This window comes from Hemiscyllium ocellatum, chromosome 12, assembly GCF_020745735.1.
Source record: "Hemiscyllium ocellatum isolate sHemOce1 chromosome 12, sHemOce1.pat.X.cur, whole genome shotgun sequence".
In the NCBI taxonomy this organism is placed as follows: Eukaryota; Metazoa; Chordata; class Chondrichthyes; order Orectolobiformes; family Hemiscylliidae; genus Hemiscyllium; species Hemiscyllium ocellatum.
The window spans coordinates 81,305,074-81,331,271 of record NC_083412.1 but is presented as its reverse complement, the minus strand read 5'-3'; the positions used below and the strand labels follow the sequence as shown (position 1 = coordinate 81,331,271).

Below are 26,198 nucleotides of genomic sequence, written 5' to 3'. Positions count from 1 at the left end.
AGGTCTCATCTCTCCAGTGACATGACACTCTTTTCAAGAAGAGCAATAAAACTGTCACTGATCTTTTTGCCAATATTTATTCAGCAATAATTCCCCAACACATACTGGAATAGATAGTTTGTTCACTATGACATGGTTGTTTTTAGAATCCAGTAAAGTGTAAAATTGAATTCTATGTTTTTCTGAGAGAATTCTGTGGTAAACATGCTAGTGATTGCTGCAGCAGTGTCAGTGCATTGTGCTTCTCACATAGACTCAAGACTGTCTGGTTGTCCCTTCACAGAGCCTTTCAACTGTGAGATCTCTTGGATGTGGAATGTCTGTACTTCATCTTAAAAGCTGTGTTGTCTGGCTAGATGCTACATCTCTGGGTATCTTTGCACCCTAGATCATCCTTAACTTTGGATAAGTCTCTCACACTCTCAGTAATGCTGTAAACTCTTTACTTACAATATGATGTGCATCATTCTGAACACAGTTCTTTGGCACTGTATTTCTCTCAAGTCTTCAATACATTTCTCTCGCCTTCTTTGCTACGCTGATGTCAATGATGTCTTAAGATTTTAAGATTTCCTACAGTGTGGAAACAGGCACTTCAGCCAAACCAGTCCACACCGACCCTCCGAAGAGTAATCCACCCAGACCCATCTCCCTCTGACTAATACACCTAACACTATGGGCAATTTAGTTGGCATGAACAATGTAAGGGGCCATGGGGGTAGTTTGGAGGCATGGGCAATATAAGGGAGCATGAGTGAGATTTTTGAGAGGGCATGAGTTGACATTGAAGATATATAGACCATGCATGTATAAAAGGTGAGGGCTAGATAGCCTAACACCATCTAACACAACTAGACAGAGTGCTAGAGTCATAGTCATAGAATCATAGAGATGTACAGCATGGAAACAGACCCTTCGGTCCAACCCATCCATGCTGACCAGATATCCCAACCCAATCTAGTCCCACCTGCCAGCTCCCGGCAGCACACTTCAGCACTTGCCTACCTACATTGCCATTGATGCTCTGTTTCCAAGGTTGTCAGGTGCAAATCTCTTCAATAAGCAATCCCTCCCCTCAACATACAAATAAAATTTACGTGTCTTGTGGAATCTTTAATGGAGACATTCCAGTGGGTCAGGAAAATCCCTAATTCTTCATTTATATTATCTTTATTAACATTTTAATTTTACATTATACTACACATATTTTCTATATTACAGCAGGGATGCACTGATATTATAACAAGAGAGCACAAATTACTTTCCTTTCCTTCTTCTATAGAAGAAGATTTTCCCTTTGCACTGTATAGCCCATATTGTGAATGCGTTGTGGAGGAATACTGCAATTTAAACATAGCAGAAATTGCTTCTTCCTAGTGGTGGAAAGAAAGGATGCCAACTCTGCTTGGGGAACATTTGGAATATGGTTGGGGTAAAATTACTGTCAGTTCCATTAAGAATAGAGAAACATGGAAAGGTAGAGATTGAAATGAGAGGAGCTCAAATGATATTGAGAGTGAAGGGCTCACACATTAGAAAATATCATAAAGAAGCAGTTTATCAAGGAAACCATTATAAATAATCCTGGGCAAACAAATAGTTACTATTAAATCTAAGATAATTGAGAGATTGGGACCAATTTAATGACACCCAGAACTGCTGGTTAGTTCTTGATTTCCAATACTACAGTGAGTTGGCCATGGTCATTTAGCATTTGATCCTATTTGAATCTGGGAATCAGTGTCTTTGGAGTCTGGGAACTGGGCCATGGTTTACTTTGCAGGTCAAGTGCAAATAGTACTTGGATTGCAGCCAGGATGCTATGCAGCCCCCAGCCCATGGCGTGGGCCATGGTGAGGTGCGCTGTCTGGCCCAGTCAGACCTGGATGGACATGCAAAATGGTCAGTTCTGGAGGTTTGATCAGTAATGCTTGAGGAACTTGACAGGAAGCAGTCCATGGAGTTTTTGGGAAAGTGGGAAATTTCATTGTGGGAAGGAGCTTCACTGTATTGGGCTACTGAGGGAATGGTCATTGCCAATAGTAGGGTGGGACCTCACAGTGAATGGGGAGGGACTAGAAGTTCAGAAGTTGGAATTCAAATAGTGCACAATGACTTTGACTTCTACATGAGGAGGGCCAACCTGGGCATGATAATTTCCTAGGGAACAGACTCTGGGGGTAAGATGGGGCATTCATAGTTATGTAAGCATGGCAGGGGAGTTAGAAATGTCAGAGAGGATACTGGGACAGCAACACAAAAGGGAACATGAAGGATGGGGGTAATTTTGTGGGTCATAGGCAGATCCTACTATTCACTCACACTATCTTGAAGTAGGAACTATGCCAAGTTGAAATAAAAGTTAACTAAGTAATAAATTTCTTGTATGTTATAAATTTTTTGCTGTTATTGCCATTTTCTTTAGAATGGACTAAAAGTCTGGGATTTTTGTGGCTGTGCAATGGGTAATTATAATAATCATCAGATGGGCCAATGGGCTGAGGAATGGCAGATGGAGTTTAATTTAGATAAACGTGAGGTGCTGCATTTTGGGAAAGCAAATCTTAGCAGGACTTACACACTTAATGTTAAGGTCCTAGTGAGTGTTGCTGAACGAAGAGACCTTGGAGTGCAGGTTCATAGTTCCTTGAAAGTTGAATCGCAGGTAGATAGGATAGTGAAGAAGGAACTTAGTATGCTTTCCTTTATTGGTCAGAGCATTGAGTATAGGAGTTCGGAGGTCATGTTGTGGCTCTAAAGGATATTGATTGGGCCACTTTTGGAATATTGTGTGCAATTCTGTTCTCACTACTATAGGAAAGATGCTGTGAAACTTGAAAGGGTTCAGAAAAGATTTAGAAGGATGTTGTTAGGGTTGGAGGATTTGAACTATACACAGAGGACAAAAAGTCTGGGGCTATTTTCCCTGGAGCATTGAAGGTTGAGGGGTGACCTTATAAAGGTTTACAAAATCATGCGAAGCATGGATAGTGTAAATTGACAAGTCTTTTCCCAAGGATGGAGGAGTCCAAAAAGTTTAGGGTGAGAGTGGAAAGATTTAAAAGGGATCTAAGGGACAACTTTTTCATGCCGAGGGTGGTGCATGAATGGAATGAGCTACCAGAGGATGTGGTGGAGGCTGGTACAATTAAAACATTTAAAAGGCATCAGGGTGTGTGTGTGAATAGGGTTTATAGGGATATGGGCCAAATGCTGGCAAATGGGATAGTTTAATTTAGAATATTTGGTTGGCATGGACGAGTTGGACTGAAGGGTTTGTTTCTGTGATGTACAACTCTATGACTCTATGCCTCCACTGATTCAGTAATATCATCAATTTGGTGTCACTGTAGATGTGGGATATCTGGATTTCCAAAAGGCTACATGATAAGGTGCTACATGAAAAGTTAACTCACAAGGTAAGACCACATCATGTTAGGGGTAATATACTAACTTGGACAGAGGATCAGTTAACTAATAGAAAGCAGAGAGTTGGGATAAATGGATCATTTTCTGCTTGGCAAGATGTAATTGGTGGGGTGTCAGAGGGTTCAGTCCTTGGGCCCCAACTGTTTCTGATGTATATTAATGACTGGGATATAGGGATAAAATTATTTGCAAGTTGCACTAGTCTGGGTGCAAAGTAAGTTGCAATGGAGAAATAATAAATTTACAAATGGATATTGCTAGGTTACGTGAATAGGCAAAAATTTGGCAGTTGGAGTTTAATGTGAATAAATGTAAGGTTATCCATTTTTACCGACGAATAAAAAGGCAACTTATCATCTAAATGGAGAAAACCTTCAAAATACTTTGTGCAGTGGGATCTGGACATCCTCGTGAATGAATCGCACAAAGCTAATATGCAGGTAACAAGGAGGGAGATGGAACTTTGGTATTTATTGCAAAAGGAATAGGGGAAAAAGAAAGGAATTGTTGTTGCAACTGTACAGAGCATTAGTCAAACTGCTTCTGTTGTACTGTGCACAGTTTTGACCCCATACTTAGAGTCATAGACTCATCAATCTGTACAGCATGGAAACAGTCACTTTGGTCCAACTTGTCCATGCTGAGCAGATATCCTATGTCCCTCTAAACCCTTCCCATTCACAGACCATTCCAGATGCCTTTTAAATGCTGTAATTGTACCAACCTCCACGACTTCCTCTGGCAGTGATTTTAAACACGGAGCACCATCTGCATGAAAATGTCCCTTCCAAGGGTGGCACAATGGCAAACGTTGCTGCTTCACAATGTCAGGGACCCAGGCTTGACTCCAGCCTTGGGTGAGTGTTTGTGCGGAATTTGTACATTCTCCCCGTGTTTGTGTGGGTTTCCTCAGGGTGATGCGGTTTCCTCCCACCATCCAAAGATATGCAGGAGAGGCGAATTGGCCATGCTAAATTGCCCAGAGTGCATAAGTCAGAGGGAAATGGGTCTGGGTGGGTTACTCTTCGGTGAGTCGGTGTGGACTTTTTGGGCCCAAGGGCCTATTGCCACACTGTAGGGAATCTAATCTAATCTAAATCTTTCCCCTCTCAACTTAAACATATGCTGTCCAGTTTTGGACTCCTCCACCCTGGGGAAAATATCCTTCAGCCATGGATAACTACTCTCTCTACCTGTTTTCTTATAGTTACAGCTAAAATGTTAATTGATCACTCAGATGATGGTGATAGTGTAAAGTGAATGCATATTGCATATATAATTATGCCACTAAAGTTTTCTTTTGTCTTGCCCTCCTGCATGTCTGGGAGTAATCCTGGGGTGTGCAGCTGGAGACAGGTTTGAGGGGGGGGCATGTACTGAGCTTGTTCAATGGTGGAGCCTGTTGGCCTTGGAGTGTTGGGTGGAGTTAAATTTAGGCTCACCCTTCTCGAATTGACCTCTGACAGTCTTGAGGGTCACGGGCAAAGTGAAGTTGGAGTGGCCCGGTATCTCCTGAATGACTTTCGCTCCAAGGTGTGATGTTCCCAACATGCTGAAGCAAACCTTCCATTTCCAGAAGCACAGAACTTGGAGATACATAAAGCAAAGGAAAGGGAACATTCCTTATTGGGGGGGGGATGCTGTGTGTAGTTTCTCCAGTTGCCTCTCTGCTGCCACTCTCCTGAGAGGAGCAGACACCTGGACTGAGGTCAAGATCCCTCAACTGTTGTTGCCTTGATGTTTGTGCTGAGTCCCAGGTCTGCATGCTCCAGCAACTAGTGAATGTTCTACTGGTTAGCATCTACCAACCTGTCCATGGAGACACTCACTTGCCAGAGCCCTGGCTCAGTACTGATAACATTGGTAGACTTCTGCAATCTTCGGTTTAGCTTCTTGAGTGTTTCCAAAGAGACCTTGGATTGCAGATTCATAGCTCCTTGAAGGTGAAGTCACAGGTAGATAGGATAGTGAAGAAGGCATTTGGTATGCTTTCCTTCATTGGTCAGAGTACTGAGTACAGGAGTTGAGAGGTCATGTTGCGGCTGTACAGGACATTGGTTAGGTAACTATTGGAATATTGTGTGCAATTCTGGTCTACTTTCTATCGGAAAGGTGTTGTGAAATTTAAGGGTTCTGAAAAAGGTTACAAGGATATTGCCATGGTTAGAGGATTTGAGCTTTAGAGAGAGGTTGAACAGGCTAGGGCTGTTTTCCCTAGAGGTTGGGGGCTGAGAGGTGACCTTATAGGGGTTTATAAAGTCATGAGGGGCATGGATAGGATAAATAGGCAAGTGTTTTCCCTGTAGTGGGGGAATCCAGAACTAGAGGGCATAGGTTTATGGTGAGAGGGGAAAGATATAAAAGGGACTTAAGGGGCAACTTTTTCATGCAAAGGGTGATATGTGAATGGAATGATCTGCCAGCGGAAGTGGTGGAGGCTGGTACAATTGCAGCATTTAAAAGATATCTGGATGGGTATAGGAATAGGAAGGGTTTGGAGGGATATGGGCCGGGTACTGGCAGGTGGGACTAGATTAAGTTAGGATGTCTGGTTGGCATGGACTAGTTCAACTGAAGGGCTTGTATCCATGTTGTACATCTCTATGACTCTATGACTCTAAATTTGCCCTTCTCTGTATTTGCAATGATAATATTAATGGCTGATACCACGGGAACTTCTCTTCTCTGGGTTTGAGCAGGTGCCTGATATCTGGCAGAGCTCCGTGTGCCATCAATCTGGGTTGTCTCCTCCTTGGCCAGCTGTGTAGGTGTGTCAATGATGTACTGACCAGAATGTGCTCCCAACTTTAATCTAGCTACACTGCCCATTGGGTTGTCAACATCAGAGCTAACAGAAGGTGCAGGAGTCTGCCTTTCTGGTGCATTCTTTGAGGGGTCTTTAGCCTCTTCCTCAGAGGTGGAGGAGAAATTGGTATCTGGTCCAGGCTCCAATCTGTGTCCAGCTTGGCTATGAAGGCCTCCTTTGACTCCCCCCCTCAACATTGGAATCTCTTTTGTGGTAGAACTGACCTGTACAAGGAGGATGGATTGCACCTGAATTGGAAAGGGGCTAATATACTGGCAGGGAAATTTGCTAGGACTGCTCGGGAGGATTTAAACTATGAAGGCGTGTTGGGGGGGGCGGTGTAGGACCCAGGGAGATAGTGAGGAAAGAGATCAGTACAGTTGATACTGGTACAGTTGAGAACGGAAACGAGTCAAACAGTCAGGGTAGGCAGGGGCAAGGTAGGACTAATAAATTAAACTGCATTAATTTTAATGCAAGGGGCCTATCAGGGAAGGCAGATGAACTCAGGGCATGGTTAAGAACATGGGACTGGGATATCATAGCAATTACAGAAACATGGTTCAGGGATGGGCAGGACTGGCAGCTTAATGTTCCAGGATACAAATGCTACAGGAAGGATAGAAAGGGAGGCAAGAGAGGAAGGGGAGTGGCATCTTTGATAAGGGAAGCATTACAGCTGTGCTGAGGGAGGATATTCCCGGAAATACATCTAGGGAAGTTATTTGGGTGGAACTGAGGAATAAGAAAGGGATAAACACCTTATTGGGATTGTATTATAGACCCCCTAATAGTCAAAGGGCAATTGAGAAACAAACTTGTAAGGAGATCTCAACTATCTGTTAGAATAATAGGCTGGTTATGGTAGGGGATTTTAACTTTCCAAAGATAGAATGGGACTGCTATAGTGTTAAAGGTTTAGATGGAGGGGAATTTGTTAAGCGTGTACAAGACAATTTTCTGAGTCTGTATGTGGATGTACCTTGTAGAGAAGGTGCAAAACTTGACCTACTCTTGGGAAATAAAGCAGGGCAGGTGACTGAAGTGTCAGTGAGGGAGCACTTTGGGGCCAGCGACCATAATTCTATTTATTTTAAAATAGTGATGGAAAAGGATAGACCAGATCTAAAAGTTGAAGTTCTAAATTGGAGAAAGGCCAATTTTGATGGTATTAGGCAAGAACTTTTGAAAACTGATTGGAGGCAGATGTTCATAGGTAAAGGGACAGCTGGAAAATGGGAAGCCTTCAGAAATGAGATAATGAGAATCCAGAGTAAGTATATTCCTGTTAGGATGAAAGGAAAGGCTGGTAGGTATAGGGAATGCTGGATGAGTAAAGAAATTGAGGGTTTGGTTAAGAAAACGAAGGAAGCATATCTCAGGTATAGACAGGATAGATCGAGTGAATCCTTAGAAGAGTATAAAGGCAGTAGGAGTATACTTAAGAGGGAAATCAGGAGGGCAAAAGGGGGACATGAGATAGCTTTGGCAAATAGAGTTAAGGAGAATCCAGAGGGTTTTTACAAATACATTAAGGACAAAAGGGTAACTAGGGAGAGAATAGGGCCCTTCTAAGATCAGCAAGGCAGCTTTTGTGTGGAGCCACAGAAATTGAGGGAGATACTAAACAAGTATTTTGCATCAGTATTTACTGTGAAAAAGGATATGGAAGATATAGACTGCAGGGAAATAGAAGGTGGCATCTTGCAAAATGTCCAGATTACAGAGGAGGAAGTGCTGGATGTTTTGAAACAGGGAAAGGTGGATAAATCCCCAGGACCTGATCAGGTGTACCCAAGGAACTCTGCGGGAAGCGAAAGAAGTGATTGCTTGGCCTTTTGCTGAGATATATGTATCATTGATAGTCACAGGTGAGGTGCCCGAAGACTGGAGGTTAGCAAACGTGGTGCCACTGTTTAAGAAGGGCGGTAAGGACAAGCCAGGGAACAATAGACCAGCGAACCTGACCTCGGTAGTGTGCAAGTTGTTGGAGTGAATCCTGAGGGACAGGATGTACATATATTTAGAAAAGCATGGACTGATTAGGGATAGTCAACATGGCTTTGTGCGTGGGAAATCATGTCTCACAAACTTGATTGAGATTTTTGAGGAAGTAACAAAGAGGATTGATGAGAGCAGAGCAGTAGATGTGATCTATATGGACTTCAGTAAGGCATTCAACAAGGTTCCCCATGGGAGACTGATTAGCAAGGTTAGATCTCATGGAATACAGGGAGAACTAACCATTTGGATACAGATCTCGTTCAAAGGTAGACAATAGAGGGTGGTGGTGGATGGCTGTTTTTCAGACTGGAGGCCTGTGACCAGTGGAGTGCCACAAGGATCGTTGCTGGGTCCTCTACTTTTTGTCATTTACGTAAATGATTTGGATGCGAGCATAACAGTTAGTAAGTTTGCAGATGACACCAAAATTGGACGAGTAGTGGACAGCAAAGAGAGTTACCTCAGATTACAACAGGATCTTGACCAGATGGGCCAATGGGCTGAGAAGTGGCAGATGGAGTTTAATTCAGATAAATGTGAGGTGCTGCATTTTGGGAAAGCAAATCTTAGCAGGACTTATACATTTAATGGTAAGGTCCTAGGGAGTGTTGCTGAACAAAGAGACTTTGGAGTGCAGATTCATAGCTCCTTGAAAGTGGAGTCGCAAGTAGATAGGATAGTGAAGAAGGCATTGGTAAGCTTTCCTTTATTGGTCAGAGTATTGAGTACAGGAGTTGGGAGGTCATGTTGTGGCTGTCCAGGACATTGGTTAGGTCACTGTTGGAATATTGTGTGCAATTATGGTCTCCTTCCTATTGGAAAGATGTTGTGAAACTTGAAAGGATTCAGAAAGGATTTACAAGGATGTTGCCAGGGTTGGTGGATTTGAGCTATAGGGAGATGCTGAACAGGCTGGGGCTGTTTTCCCTGGAGTGTCGGAGGCTGAGGGTTGACCTTGTAGAGGTTTACAAAATTATGAGGGTCATGGATAGGATAAATAGGCAAAGTCTTTTCCCTGGTGTCAGGGAGTCCAGAACTAGAGGGCAAAGGTTTAGGATGAGAGGGGAAAAATATAAAAAAGACCTAAGGGGCAACATTTTCACGCAGAGGGTGGTACGTGTATGGAATGAGTTGCCAGAGGAAGTGGTGGAGGCTGGTACAATTGCAACATTTAAGAGGCATTTGGATGAGTATACGAATAGGAGGGTTTGGAGGGATATGGGCCAGGTGCTGGCAGGTGGGACTAGATTGGGTTGGGATATCTGGTCGGCATGGACAGGTTGGACAGAAGGATCTGTTTCCATGCTGTACATCTCTATGACTCTATGACTCTCCGACACCTCGAGGTCCCTGTTTATGTAGTGGGGAGATAGCTTGCTTTTCCTCTGGGCAATGTGTTTTGGTAATAATGGTCAAAGAGCACAGTTTGAGAGGGAGTCGCAGTGTCTGAACTGGTATGTGCTGGGGTTTTAATATTGTGCTGGAGTTGTGAATGCTGGAAGATCCCAAAAATGACACGCACTTTAGCTTCTCCAGCCAAGTGATTCCCAGAGAAAAACACCCAACAGGCCAATTGCGTAATTAAAGAAGTGAAGAATGGATGACTGAATGAAAGTGGCTTCCAAGCTATTCCAGACCAGGCCACTATATCAGTTGACATATAAACTAAAAATGGGAAATTATGCCCAATTATGATTGAAATGAGATAGCTTGAAACAGGGAAGAAATCTTTTACAGATGAACAGGGCAAAACAGCAAAGCTTCTATAATTGATTAAAATATACTGGCAGGCAGGCTATATTTGTCAATGTAGATCTACATGAGCTGGAAAGGCCAGGTGTATTTGTTTAGTTGCTCCTGAAGTCCTGCAAACTGTGAAATGTGAAGCTCCAGTTATTTGTCTGTACATGACAGAGCATTCCTCCAGGTCTCATTACTTTATCTCATGATACAGCAGATGTATGACCATAGCTTGCACTGCACTGTGTGCTTTCTGAGGTACACAGGCAGTTAGTGTACATACTTTAGATCTGCTTTGGATAAGAATCAAATGTTTGCTTTAATTCAAACCAAATATTCCAATAAACACTGTTATCATCACCAGCATGAACAAACATTAAGTGTAAGGGTGTAAAGTTCCTTTGAACACTTCATTTATTTTAGTATAACAGTCAGAGTTATTTAACTAATTTAACTTGATTCCTCAGTTAAAAAGGTATGATTTGCTCATGAACTTGAAACATCTTATTGAAAAAATGTCTTTGAAATTTGATTTAGACATCAACTTCCACTGCACCAAAGATCATGTTATTGTCTTCATGGTTTGTAACTGGATTTTACAGGGACATAGCGGTGGGTACCGAGGAAGCCATTGTATAATCATTTATTTTAGAGTTTGGATTTTAAACAAGTGGCATGCGGGTTTTGATCTGTGTTTGTGAGGGAGTTTAATGAATTGCTTGTCAGTATTTTTGAAACCACTTTTAAAAGCCAGTATATTAGAGAGAGTTTGTGGAGTGCTCATGGGAATTTGTTTGCACTGGGATAGTTTTGTGAGCAGACAAAATAAACATTTAACAGTATTAGAGAGCTTTCAGTTAGAAGGACTCAGAGTTAATTTTTGTTTGCTTAGGAGAGCATCCATAGTTTCTAAATCTTTTCATTTTATTTTGCAGACGTCTTGGTTGAAGCTGGATATGTGAAATAATATCTCTTGGAGCAAGGAGTTAGGTCAGACAAGTTAGAAATAAATTAACTCTATATAAGGATTTAGCCTTAATATTCCAGATCAAAAGTGTTTGGTTAGAACTCTGAATGGGTTATTCACAGCTGAGTGAGTCTAAGATCAGCAGTATGAATCCCCATGGAGAAGGCCATCAAACTTTTAAGACTGGAAATTAAATGTAACACTTAAGTCAAACCTATCAACGTGATAAGAATTGGAATTCTCTCTGGTATTTAAGTAATATTAAAGGGATTGTGCTCGATGGAATATTGTATTTTCTGTGTGTTTTCAAAATTTGAAAATTGGGTTATATGTAAATAACTTGGTATATTCTATTTAATCTCTTTATTTTATGTAATAAACTTCTGTTTTATTGCTGAAACCAAATCTATTTTGGACTTGCGTTTCAGTGAAAGACCATCTTGTATATTAAAAATAAAACCAAATATTATCTATTCTGAGAACTGACATGTCCAGTGAAAATATCAGCTGGGATCAGAACAATATGTCCACCTCTGAGGTAAAAAGAGGCAAATGACACTTTTTAAACCTCCATCTGTACATTGTACAAAATGGGCCAGCAAGAAAGAAAATAACATTTCCAATAGGACTGAATTAAAAATGAAACTTTTGTTGGACAACAGTCCTCTTATTGATTGAGCTGCAGTGTATTGAATGCCCCTGAATGTAACAGTTCCGGTATGAAGTATAACTCCATGTCCCCACAGGATATTTCATGGATCAATGTCTGTATTGAGAGCCAGCTGCAGCATTTGCAAGAGGATCAAGGCATGTACAGAACAATGGACCCTGCTCACATCATTAGTCCCTCTTGTACAACATACCTATTTTTTCTCCTGACATCTGTGTCCAAAAGTGTTGTTGCAAATGAGTTGGTTAGCAATGTCTGAGGTCGGGAGATTTGCAGCAACAGAGGACCAATGCATTAGAACAGTCAGCAATTAGGAACTCCACAGATCTATGCCCCTTACACAACATGTATCTATGTGTAATGTTTCCCTTTAAAATGGCCTCACATCAATGAGACTTGCTGCCTCCTCTCAGAGGTCAAGTTACGACCCCACTCAATTGCATATTTTCAGATTGGTTCGATATGCCACAGGGATTAGAGTTGGGGACTTCACCTGTTTGTAATTTATGTAAATGATTTGGTCAAAGGGATGGAAGATGTTGTTGGTAAATTTGCAGATGACACAAAGATTGGCATAAAAGGAAATTGTGAAGAGGGCACAGCAGGGTAATGGAGTCGGCAAAGATCTGCAAAATGGAATACATTATTTGAGAAAATGTGAAAGGTCTTTTAGGCTGGAAGAATTAGAAAAGGATATTATCTAAAGGTGAGAGACTGCAGATCTCTGAGGTGCAGAGAGATCTAGGTGTCCTCCTGCTTGAATTGCTATAAGTGAGTATGCAAGTACAACAAGTAACTAGGAAAGCTAATAGAATATTATCACGTGTTGAGAGGATAATTATATACAAAAGTAGGGAGATTATGCTTCAGTTATTAGATGCACTGGGAAGACCCCATCTAGAGTACATCTCTGTGTACTGCATAAGTATTTAAAGAAGGACATTCAAAGTTTGGGAGAAGATTTGTAGCTCGGGTGCTCGTTGTTGTGGTTCTGTTCGCCGAGCTGGGAGTTTTTGTTGCAGTCCCCTTTCTAGGTGACATCCTCAGTGCTTGGGAGCCTCCTGTGAAGTGCTTCTGTGCTGATTCCTCCGGCATTTATAGTGGTTTGAATCTGCCGCTTCCGGTTGTCAGTTGCTGTCCGCTGCAGTGGCCAGTATATTGGGTCTAGGTCGATGTGTCTGTTGATAGAATTTGTGGATGAGTGCCATGCCTCTAGGAATTCCCTGGCTGTTCTCTGTTTGGCTTGCCCTATAATAGTGGTGTTGTCCCAATCGAATTCATGTTGTTTGTCATCTGAGTGTATGGCTACTAAGGATAGCTGGTCGTGTCGTTTCGTGGCTAGTTGGTGTTCGTGGATGCGAGTTGTTATCTGTCTTCCTGTTTGTCTTATGTAGTGTTTTGTGCAGTCCTTGCATGGGATTTTGTACACTACATTGGTTTGGCTCATGCTGGGTATCGGGTCCTTTGTCCTGGTGAGTTGTTGTCTGAGAGTGGCTGTTGGTTTGTGTGCTGTTATGAGTCCTAGAGGTTGCAGCAGTCTGGCTGTCAGTTCAGAAATGCTCCTGATGTATGGTGGTGTGGCCAGTCCTTTGGGTTGTGGCATGTCCTCATTTCATTGTCTTTCCCTTAGGCATCTGTTGATAAAATTGTGCGGGTATCCGTTTTTGGTGAACACCTTGTATAGGTATTCTTCTTCCTCTTTTTGTAGTTCTGGTGTGCTGCAGTGTGTTGTGGCCCTTTTGAATAATGTCCTGATGCAACTTCGTTTGTGTGTGTTGGGGTGGTTGCTTTCATAGTTCAGGACTTGGTCTGTGTGTGTGGCTTTCCTGTATACCTTCGTGGTGAATTCTCCATTCGGTGTTCTCTGTACCATCACATCTAGGAATGGGAGCTGGTTGTCCTTTTCTTCCTCTCTTGTGAATCGGATTCCTGTGAGTGTGGCGTTGATGATCCGGTGTGTGTTCTCTGACATAAATGGGTCAGAGACAATTCAGAGAAGGTTACCAGAGTAATGCCTGGATTGAGAGGCTAGTCTTATGAGGAAAGGTTGGACAAGCTAAGTTTCTATTTCCTGCAATATAGATAAGTAAGAAATGACTTGATTGAAACAAATAGGATCCTGAGGGGTAAATGTAGAGACAATGTTTCCTCTTATGGGGAATCCTAGAACTGCCTCACAGCGCCAGAGACCCGGGTTCAATTCCTGCCTCAGGCGACTGACTGTGTGGACTTTGCACATTCTCCCTGTGTCTGCGTGGGTTTCCGCTGGGTGCTCTGTTTTCCTCCCACAGTCCAAAACTGTGCAGATTAGGTGAATTGGCATGCTAAATTGCCTGTAGTGTTAATTAAGGGGTAAATGCAGGGGAATGGGTCTGGGTGGGTTGCGCTTTGGCGGGTCGGTGTGGACTTGTTGGGCCGAAGGGCCTGTTTCCACACTGTAAGTAATGTGAGTGAACCAAGACATTTATCTCAGATGACTGTGAGTCTTTGGAGTGCTCTTCCTATTGCTGAAGCAGAGCCTTTGAATATGAATAAGATATAGGTAGGCCATAGGATATAGAAGCAGAATTAGGCCATTTGGTCCATGAAGTCGGCTCTGCTATTCTGTCATGGCTGATATGTTTCTCGATCCCATTCTCCTGCCTTTTCTCCTTTATCTTTGAACCCTTTACTAATCAAGATCCTATCCATCTCTCTGTTAAACGTGCTCAATGACTTGATCACCATAATTTTCTGGCTGAAGAAATTCCCCTTCTTAGATTCTTGTTAAGCAAGGGAGTGAATGGTCATCAGGCATGGACAGGAATGATGATTTGAGGGTATAATCAGATCAGCCATGGTCTTACTGAATAGCAGAACAGGCTTGAGGGACTGGATGATCTATTCCTGCTCCCGATGCATACGTTTGTATAAAGTTTCTAATTGAAGGCTTAATAAACTACAATAGAAATGCTTAAAAGATGAAATCTTGACAATGGTTGAAAGATTATCTTCGATGCTGATGATCTCCGCTATAAATTAGAAATATGTGAAGTAAAATTCAATGGTTGGTTTTGTATCATGGACTTCCAACTGGAGAAAATAATCTCAAGTGCAAAACAAAGTAGTCTGGAATCCTAACATATAATATTTGAAGGGTGGCACGATGGCTCAATGGTTAGTACTGCTGCTTTACAGTGCCAGGGACCCAGGTTTGATTCTAGCCTCGGGAGACTGCCTGTGGAGTTTGCACATTCTCCCCGTGTCTGCGTGGTGACTCCGGTTTCCTCCCATAATCCAAAGATGTGCAGGTTAGAATGAATTGGCCATGCGAAGTTGCCCATAGTGTTCAGGGATATGTAGGCTAGGTGCATTAGTCAGGGGTAAATATGGAGACAATAGGATATGGGTCAGGGTGGGTTACTCTTCGGAGGGTCAGTGTGGACTTGCTGGGCCAAAGGGCCTGTTTTCACACCATAGGAATTCTTAAAAAAAGAAATTATTTATTTTTTATTAATAATAATATGACCCATTGCGACTCTGAAGCTTTCTCTTGGCTTCAGGTGTGATGCTAATATGATATTCCAGTTCATTGTCTTGAATGATCCCCAACTATTAAACAATTTAAACGCACATTTGGATTGGAATGACAACCTAATTCTAATTTTGTCCCTGAGCATTTAGTATAATCCGTTGACTGGCAGCTGCCAGACATATTAAGATTTCATTGTTACAGTATGTTTGCTCTGTTGATAGTCTGATAGGAACACAGATTGGTTTTGGGGATTTACACTGATCACATGCTGAGTAAATGAATACTCTTCCTCTTTTGGCATCAAGCCTAAATACTCTTAGTTCAGGTATGACACAAGACAGATTTTACCTACAGATTTAATCACAACACAAAGGTAGACTTATAGTCTCTGAGATAGTCAACTTCTCAGTTGTTGCCGTTATCCTCATCCATGACTTTATTACATCTCCACTGGGTTTCCAAATGCACTGACCATAAACTCAAACACATACATAATGCTCTTGCACTGTTTCCAAATTGCAGCAAGTCCTGTCATTCCAACATCCTTGTGATTACTAACCTGTATTGACTTCCGACTGCGCAATTCTTGAATCTTTAAAATCTTTATCCGTGTTTTAGAAATGCCCAATCTCAAAGGCCTTGGCTCTCCCTGTTTCTGTAATTACTTTAGGACTACAACCCTCTGAAAATTCTGCACTTCCCCAATTCTGGCCATTTGCGTATCCCTGATTTTTAAAATTCTCTACCTTAAGCAATTGCGCCCTCAGCCTGGGCTCCAAAGTCTGGAATTCTCGGTGAAACTCTCTGTGCTCACTCATCCTTAGAGTTTACTTCTTTGACCAAATATTTGCTTACCTGTTCCAATATCTCCTGTTAAGTGAAAGATTGGCATGAGTGGGCCTGAAGTTGGTATCGGTATCAGGAGGGACTCTATGGGATGGGTGGAGGAGACATGGAATGTTGTCAAGATTCTGAGGTACTCTGGGGAAGTGTAGAGGGAATAGAATAGTTCAAGTGTATGAAGGGCCATGGAGGCTGGGGCATGGGGAGTGTGAGATGGCTGAGGAAGTGACGGTGTGTGAGGGGTGAGGGCTGGAGGAATGCTTTTGGTCCAGCCTGTCTCAGCAACTCTCAACCTCCTTAGCTTTTACCATGACCCGTTTCTAGTCATAGATTACAGGTGGCCATTTTTAAAGGTCAGGTTTGTGGAGTCTGGATTTCTTCCACCTCTGTGTATCCAAGCTGGCAAAAAAAAATCAAGACCTACATCTCCATCTTCGTGTTCTGCTTCTTAAGTCATGAACTCTGCCTTAATATGTAGTATTTAAGAAAAAGGTTTGATTAGATTCCCTACAGTGTGGAAACAGGCCATTTGGCCCAACAAGTTCACATTGACCCTCCCAAGAGTAATCTACCCAGACCCATTTCCTACACTTACCCCTGAATAATGCACCTAATACAATGGGCAACTTAGCACAGCCAATTCACCTGGCCTGCTTTGGACAGCGAGAGGAAATCGGAGCACACCCACACAGACACAGGGAGAAAGTGTAAACTCTGCACAAACAGTCACCCGAGGCAGGGATCAAACCTGGGTCCCTGGTGCTGTGAGGCAGCAGTGCTGACCACTGAGCCACCATGCCACCCTTTTTTAGGCCTTGTAAGATTTTTTTTTACATTCAAATTTAAGTTGCATTTGTTCACATTGCTCTGGAATTTCAAGGCCAGGAAATAAATAATCTATTTAATTGCCACTCTCGTTGTTATGTTATGAGTGACCGATCTTATAATGATCCCATTATCAGAGATCACACAAAACCCAGGTTGTACACTGGGGCTATGAGTAATGATGGTGGAGGCTCCAATTGTTTCCATCACATCTCTGAATTATGGCATTGTTACAATGCAGATGGAGGCCATTCAGTGCTTTGTGTCTGCAGCAACTTTCTGAGTATTTTGACTTAGTGGTAAAAATCTTCCTTTTCCCAATAACCCTGCATGGTGTTTCTGTGTGAATACTCATCCAATGCCCTCCTTAATCAAGGAGGCAACCAACGTTTATGGGGAAGAGTCAAAGAAGTGGAGTTGAGGTTTATCAGGTCTTATTGAATGGCAGAGTAATTCAATGGGCAAAATCCACACTTTGGTGAAATTGATGGATGGGTGACGTGAAATTCAATGTGGAGAAGTGTGATATGATATATTTTTGGTATCAAAGACTTTGAGAAATATAAACTAAAGAGTACTTTTCTAAAGGATGTGTTTGAGCAGAGAGACCTATGCACAGGTCATGAAATGTGGCAGGAGAGGAAGAGAGAGCTGTTAGTAAAGCATACAGTACTCTAGGCTTCATCAATAGGGTCATGGAGTATAAGAGCAGGGAGGTTATGCTGAACCTATATAGGACAGTGGTTAGATTGTATTGTGCACAGTTTTGAGTGCCACATTTTTGAAAAGATGAGAATGTGTTGGAGATAGGACAGAAAGTGTTCACAGGAACAGCACCAAGGATGAGTAACTTCAGTTATAAGATTAGATTTGAGAAGTTTGGACTGTTTTCCTTGGTAAAGTGGTAAGGGGAAGGCTGAGGGGAGATTTGTCAGAAGTTTTCAATGTCATGAGGGGGTGGACACAGCAGATAAGGAGAATCTATTCCCACTCATAAAAAGATTGGGCACAAATTTAAATTGTTTTGAAAAAAGATGCAAATGTAAAGTGAGGAAAATATTTTCACACAGTAAATGATCCAGAATACACAGTCGGGAAGCATGGTAAAGGTGAGTTTAAGCCAGCCTTCTTATGAGTGAGTTTGCTCCTTTATCGACTTAGCCAAGACAGCATCTACCTCATGCTTTTCTCCCCTGCATGTAAAATTTCCTTTTGGACCCTACTCTTTTTTAACCAATCTTTTCCATAAGATGTCAATATTAAGATTTGGGGTATTCCCTTTTATGTTAACTGCCAGTGTTTTCTCATAATCCCGTTTTGCTTCTTGTATTTACATTTTCACCTCCTTCTGTATCCAACATGGTTCTCAATTGTAGTTATAGCTGTAAGAGTGTAAAGTATAGGAGCAGAGGTAGGCCATTCAGCCCATTGAATTATTCTGCCATTCAATAAAACCTGATAATCCTCAACTCCACTTCACTGACTCTTCCCTACAACCTTTGATTGCCTTACTGATTAAAAATTTCTGTATGCAAAACTTGAATATTCTTGAATGCTGGGGTGACAAGGTGGCTCAGTGGTTAGCACTGCTGCCTCACAGCGCCAGGGACCTGGATTCGATCCCAGCCTTGGGCGACTATCTGTGTGGAGTTTACACATTCTCCCTGGATCAGTGTGGGTTTTCTCTGGGTGCTCCGGTGAATTGGCCATGCTAAATTGCCCACAGTGTTAGTTGCATTAGTTAGAGGGTCGATGTGGACTTGTTGGGTCGAAGGGCCTGTTTTCACACTGTAGGGAATCTAATCTAATGACCTGATCTCCACAGCCTTCTGGCATAAAGAATTCCACAGAGTCACCACCCTCTGAGAGAAGAGCTTCCACCTTGAATTTTCTTTGTTAACTTAATTTTTATCTCCTTTGTCATCTAGAGGGTTCTGGTTTTGCTGATCCTAATTTGTTTATTCTCCTTTGCAGGAATAAACTTTGACTGTGTACAAATAATCCCATCTTTGAAGGTAGAACATTGGTGAGTTACTATTTCTCCCACTAACCTATGCTAATTGATTACTCTTACTCTGGATCAACCAATGTTATTTTCCATCATAATCCTAAACCTTCCAGTACAATGATCACTGTTCCTCAGGAGTACTGAATCTACTTGGCCCACCTCATTCCCAACAGCCAGCTCTAGCAGGGCCTCCTTTCTTGTGGGATTTGACACATACTGGTGTATGAAACTCTGCTGAACACAATCCAGGAATGCCTGGAACTCACTGCCCTTGACATTACCACAGGGTGGCACAGTGGCTCACAGCTTTAGGGACCCGAGTTTGATTCCCACCCTCAGGCAACTGTCTGTGTGGAGTTTATACATTCTCCCTGTGTCTGCATGGGCTTCCTCCGGGTGCTCTGGTTTCCTCTCACAGTCCAAAGATGTGCAGGTTAGGTGGACTGGCCATGCTAAGTCACCCATAGTGTCCATGGATTTGCAGGGTAGATGAATTAACCATAGGAATGCAGACTTTAGGGGATAGCTGGGGGTGTGAGTCTGGTTGGAATACTCTTTGGAGAGGAAGTGTGTACTCGATGGGCCAAATGGCCTCCTTCCACACTGTAGGGATTCTATGATTACCACTGTACAGTCTATAAATGCATAATTAAAGCCGCCCATTATAACTACTCTATGACATTTACAGCTGTCTGTAATTTCCTTGCAGATTTGTTTCTCTCATGCTTTCCACTAATTGGTGATTATAGACTACATCTTCCTATGTCTTAACTCCAGCCAAATTGATTCTGTGCTTGAACCCTCTGAAACATCCACTTTCTCCAGTGCTGTAATATTTTGATCAAAAGTGTTACCCCTCTTCCTTTTTTGTTTTCCTATCTTTTCTGAATGCCTTTTAATTAAGACAACATGACAAAACACCCCACGAGAAACTCAGTCCCAACTTTGTTCACCTTGTCCAGGTGTCTTGCTCCCCCAGAATCAGTCCCAGTACTGTGTCCTCTTTCCTACCTATCTCATTAGTGCCAGCGTGGACCACAATCTCTGGCTGTACATCCTCCACCATAAGAACATCCTGATAGAGAGGCATTGCACCAGCCTGGAGTCATGTTGAAATGATTGACTGTTCCCCTAACTAATGAATTCCCTATCGGTACTGCCTTTTTGATCTTCATCCTCCTGTGCCATATAACTGGGCCATCAACATTGCCATGGGCTTGGAGTTTGCCACACTCCTCGATGTATGCCCTCACTAATATCCAGAATGACAAACTGGTTAATGAATGGAATTTCTGGAGACTCCAGCACTATCTGCCTGTTTATCTTGGACTGCCTAATCACCCATTCCCCTAGTTGCCCACTTGCTCTGCCTTATGGTGTGACCACTTTTCTGAACTTAGCTCACTGTCTCACAGATATACCTCAGTGAGTCACATCATTGCTTGAACTCTGAACCTTGGAAAACATATTGAATGTGTTGGAAGAATTAGCATATTGTTAACCAACCTGCTTGCCCACAATGTCAACACACTTTTCTCGCTATTGAATCCTGGTGGGAAAGAAATTCTTCACATGTCAGGCATTCATTGTCCTCAACTATTCATAGGTGTGGTATAAGCATGTCTCGTTTTATTTTGGTAGATCATCAAATTCTTTAGCCCTGTCTGAGAAAAGTTAGCCTACTGCACTTACATGGCATTTGCTTTTCGTTTCCACAGTGATCTTTCTGAACAAGATGTCAATCAGCACAAAAATAAGGACATCTATGTTATAGGTCATGTTCCATTAAGTTTGACACATTCACTTGTGATGAGTTTGGATAAATTTATAGAACATTTACAACTAGCGGACTCTGCAGACACCATTTCTCCAATCTTGAATCTGAATTGTAACTTCCAAATGCAGGTGAGTTGGCTGTCATACTAGACGCTAAATTGAACGAAATCTAAAACAGGATCCCACCTGGCCTCGAGACACCCACTTCCAGCTTTAATGAAGTTTGGGTGAGGAGTAGGCAAGCAATCAGCTTGTGGGAGGTGAGTTCATTTCTGTAGCTGTTTGTTATTTTCACAGCCATTCTATTTTAACTCCAGGTGCTGCCTTGGGTTTGGGATACTAGGCAGTTTAAAGGAGAAAGAAAGGATTGAGTGCATGAGGTAAAAGTGCCTTTACAGCACAGCTTGTGGGCCATGAGTGGGAGTACTCCTAATAATCCAAAACGTTGTGCAATTAGCTATCCCACCAATAGCCACAAAATTTCTGTTCCTAATCTCAAACAACCATCTGACATAACCACCCATGACCACCCAGATCAGATCCTAGCTACCGTCTAACCCTACCCACCATGAACTTTTCCTCCCTGGCCATCATGAGAATTGCTCCACCCAATCAGTCACAATGCTGTGCGGCTATCATCCACCCCTCCCCACCGACCAATACTGAGTCCTCCCTCAACAATTTGACAACCCACCCGACCTCCCCAATGACACTCGCTCACTCCTCCATTTAATTGTTTCATAGATTTCAGTCCTGAGAAGAAAGCTTCACACCCAAACCACCTCCCACCTGACATGTGATGCCCACTGGCTGGAACTTAAATTTAAATGTGTTCTACAATTAAATTCTGAGAGGTAATAATAATTCCCTCAACCTCCCCACACAAAACCCACATCCATATCAACGCTTAGATATGGATCTCAAGCACTAAAGTGCTCAATACGCTCCTTCCCAGAGTCTGTATCTCCATGAATGGTAATTCAGGCTGGAACATATATATTAATGGGCAGTGCTGGTGAAAGTGTGAAGTTTGAAATCCTGTTAACACTGTCTGTGATGTTGGAGTGTCTGCAGCATAAGACTGCGAGGGCTTTTGTTCCCATGGTAAGGTTAATTAACCTATTAATAGCAGCATACAGTCCCAGAGTGTGTTATGACAGGTAATGATTTGGTTGGAGTGAAATGAAATGGTAGTTTTCCTGGCATTGTCATGTCAAAGTAATTCTGCCAGTAGACATTCCTATTTTCATCTAATTCTGTTAATTAAATTCACTATAATTATTGCCCACAATTTTGCTGAAGCCCTTTCTTATTTGTTCAAATAATTCTATGTGAATTTCATTTTGTTGTCTTGGTGTTCAATAATTCTAATTATGAATTCCTAGCCCTCTGAGCCATTGATTTCCACCAAACTGGTTTGGATGCGACACACGAGGAAGTAAATTAAAAGCTGGGAATTGCTGTTGACCAAAGAGACAAGAAGAAGACAACGAAATGGCTTTATTTGAAGAAATAAAAAGTACAATAGTGAAAGGGAGAGCCATAATTATATTGGACTTTAATTATAGCTAGGAGAATACTTGACCTGTAGAGATTGTGATATCAAAACTAATTTGTTGGGAAAGGTGCCATAAATTAGTAGTCCAGGCACCTAAGTTAATGATCCGCAGACAAAATTCCTCAGGGCCAGGTTATGCTTAAATCCAGTTGGTTGATTTAACAAATCCAGAATAAAAAGATCTGTAATCCTTGCCATGTTAATAATGGTTGAATAAACAATCACTTAGCAGAATTAATTAACTCCTTGGGTTGGTTTATTTGAAACAATGAACGCATTACATTCCAATTCATTAATTGGATAATAAATAATTGAGGCCCAATGTCTGAGCTTTGTGAGGGTTCACTATTTACATACTTCCAACCTGGAGAAGTTCCATTAACCACCAACATTCATGAAACATTGCAGAGCTTTGATTGGATCCGTTGTTGATGGTAATACTTTATGTTGCACCTTCTTGTTGCAGCTAGGGTACTGATTGTTTTTCATAGGTCTCTACAGTAATCTGTGCTCAGTTCAACAAGAACCTTTGAGTTAGAGATTTTGTATTTGCACAATTTGAATTATTTAAGAGCTTAGAATGTCTCTTATGCCGGAAACACGACTCTCCTGCTCCTCAGATGCTGCCTGACTTGCTGTGCTTTTCCAGTACCACACACTCAACTCTGATCTCCAGCATCTCACTTTCTCCAAGCCAATAGGACTGAAGTCAAACAATTCACCAGGTATTGGAGGCCTGCTCCAAAGATTTGAAAGAAAGTAGTAGCAGAGGTAATGGAGGCATTGGTTAAAATATTTCATAACTCATTGGATTCTAAGAGTGTTCCGGTGAATTAGATAACTGTTAATGTGACTCCCTTTTTCAAGAAGGGTGGAAGACAGAAAGCAGAAAACTTTAGGCCAATTAGCCTGACATCTGTCATTGGGAAAATGTACCAGCCTGTTATTAAAGAGGAAATAGCAGGACAGAAAAATTTAACACAAACAAATAGCATCAACTTGGTTTTCTGATAGTGAAGGCATGTTTGACAAATCCAAGTTCTTCAAGGATATAACAAGTGGAGTGATAAAGAGGAAATTGGTAGATGTAGTGTATTTAGAATTCCTGAAAATGTTCAATAAGCTGCCACATAGAATGTTATTGCACAAGTTGGGAGCTCATGGTATTGGGAGTATCAGCATGGATTGAGGATTAGGTAACATACAGCAGACAACAAGTCAGTGGTTAGAAACAACTAATGGGAGAAAGTGTCCATAAACATCTCCAACCATAAGGTGGGGAGGCCATAGCTTAGTGATATTATCATGAAATTATTAATTCAGAGACCCAGGTAATATTCTGAGGACATGGGCTCAAAACCCACCACGGCAGATGATGGAATTTGAATTTAAAAAAAATAGAATTAAGAATAGTGAAGACCATGAAACAATTGTCAATTATCAGGAAAAAAAACCCCATCCAGCTCACTATGAGGATCTATAAGTCGGTTTCACAATCGATCAATTAACACACCTGTAAACCACTCTTTGTCCAACATGCAAACAATCGTTTATTGTATGTTCCAGCGCTGGGTTGGCAGACTCTGATTTGCCCAGAAGTAGGAAAACTTCTTGGCAATCAAAAGAATCCAACAACCTTACGGAGTTTGCATAAAGTTTAAATACATTAATCTTAATCAGACATGGAGCATGATCGCATATTTAAATCCAATGAATAATTATAAGTACTTTATGGGCAGTAATTTGAACCAATGATTAAGTTGTAATGGCTTATGTCACCTTTTCACAGCTTGCAAAATGTGGTTTAGTATTTCCTCAACATAGACCCGCCGTTTGTAGGTATAGTTAGTATTTCCTCATCTCGCAGCTTGCAAATGTGGTTAGTTATTTATATGGTTTTAAGGACTACAGTAGGATTTCCATGCAGGGAACCATTTTGCCTTACCTCCGTCGTTATTTCTGTGTTTTTATTATTGGAATTACATCAGTCTGCGGTTTCTTATTTCTGACTGGTTCAGAGTAATTTTAATTTAATAATGCAGAAGTTGCAGAAGCCATTTTGTCCTACCTCCCAGAGGCCCATATCCTGCCATTTTGTGCTACCTCCGGAGGTCCATGTCCTCAACTAATGACATTCATGGAAGGAAACTATCATCCTCCTTTGGCTTGGTCTGCATGTGACTCTGGACCCACTGCAATGTGCTTGACTCTGAATTGTCCTCTGGGCAATTAGAAATGGGAAATGACTGTGGGCCTAGCCAATGACACCCACGTCCTGTGAATGAATGTAAAATAAGATAACAGATCCAACATGTAAATTCAAAGACAAAGCTGAAACATTTACAGCCAGGCTTTCTGACTGGATAATCCATCTTGGTGTATTCTGAGTCCCAAACATCATAGAAATCAGCAATTTGATTGAATCTGGTTGATGGCATGACGTAACAGCAACGCCTCTGGATCCCAGCAACTGTCCTCCAAAAATGCTGAAGACTTGTGTTCCAGTCAAGTCAAACTGTTCAGAGGGTCACAAGGGCACTGTGCTAGAGAGCCAGCAATTATGTAACATGACACCAGCTTAAGCTGTATCCAACCAGGCAGCATTAGATTACTTAGTGTGGAAACAGGTCCTTCGGCCCAACAAGTCCACACCGACCTGCCGAAGCGCAACCCACCCAGACCCATTGCCCGACATTTACGCCTTCACCTAACACTACGGGCAATTTAGCATGGCCGATTCACCTAACCTGCACATTTTTGGACTGTGGGAGGAAACCGGAGCACCCTGAGGAAACCCACGCAGACACAGGGAGAATGTGCAAACTCCACACAGTCAGTCGCCTGAGGCATGGCAAACTGGTTAAAGACAAAGAGCTTTAAGTTTTTCCAGCTTAAAATATGACTATTTCCAGCCTCTGGGATCCAAAGGACAACCAGAATGCTTAACACATGATGTACTTTGTTTCAATGAAATGTCTTTTTTCTCAAATATATTTTGACATGGTGAATCCAGCAGATGAAATATCAAATCCGCACATCCTCATGATACGCCCTGAATTGCATCTTTGAGGACACTCAAGGAACACAATACCATTTAGGTCTAAACAGCTCTGCACCCACCACTACAGATATTCACTCTCTCCAGCATCAATGCACAATGGTGGGAATGGGCACCAGCCAGAAGATGCACTGCAGCAACTCACCAAGGCTTCTTTGATTGCACTTCCCAAGCTGCTACTCCCACTAGCTAGAAGAACAAAGCCAGCAAGTGTACAGGATCATCACCTTTTACACGATCCCTTCTTAGTCGCTTAACATGTTGTTCTTCCTCCAGCTTTGGGTTAAAGTCCAGAAAACTTTACCTAAGAATGCTGTATGAAGACTATCACGAGGTGAAATGCAGTGTTTGAAGAAGGAACCCATTGTTCATGGACAATTAAGTGGCCATATTCCACAAGAGAAATTTTAAAATCATTATAAAAAAAAGACAAGAACAAAGATGGACTCGAGATTAGTAGAATCATAGAATCACACAGCACGGAAACAGACCTGTCGGTCGAACTCATCCCTGCCGACCAGAATCCCCAATGTAAATAGTCCCATTTATCTGTGTTCGGTCCATATCCCTCTAAGCCATTCCTATTCATGTTCTTGTCCAAATGTCTTTTAAATATTGAAATTGTACCCATCTCTACCACTTCCTTTGAATATAAATATCCTTTATTGTCACATGCATTCAATGTAAAATACAGTGAAAAGTGTATGCCATTGCTTGTATGTAAGTTCTATTCACGAATAAAATTCAAAAAGGTAACTTAAAGATGGTCCAACTTTTCCTTCTCTGCTTCTACAGCATACTGCTGCCAAAGTCCGGCTCTGGGCTTCCCAACCCATACACGCTGCCGTCTCCAGGGGCCTACTCCTCATGGAAGTATGGCCGCTCATTCCACACACTCAGCACCTCTACTGAAAAAATTACTCCTTTAGGTCCCCTTTAAATCTTTCCCCTCTCACTTTAAACCTATGTGCTTTAGCTTTGGACTCCCCTACCCTGGGAA

The 26,198-nt window shown here is 42.0% G+C and overlaps 1 long non-coding RNA gene across 1 annotated transcript in view; it reads left to right on the top strand.

The window, feature by feature from the left end:
• The window catches only part of LOC132820882 (uncharacterized), a 32,911-nt gene extending 12,165 nt beyond the window's left edge, over positions 1-20,746 (top strand). Inside the window, exons 2-3 of the long non-coding RNA XR_009645253.1 lie at positions 18,773-18,824; positions 20,712-20,746. This is a non-coding gene — a long non-coding RNA (uncharacterized LOC132820882). The remainder of the gene's footprint in view (positions 1-18,772; positions 18,825-20,711) is intronic.
• Positions 20,747-26,198: the final 5,452 nt, after the last annotated feature.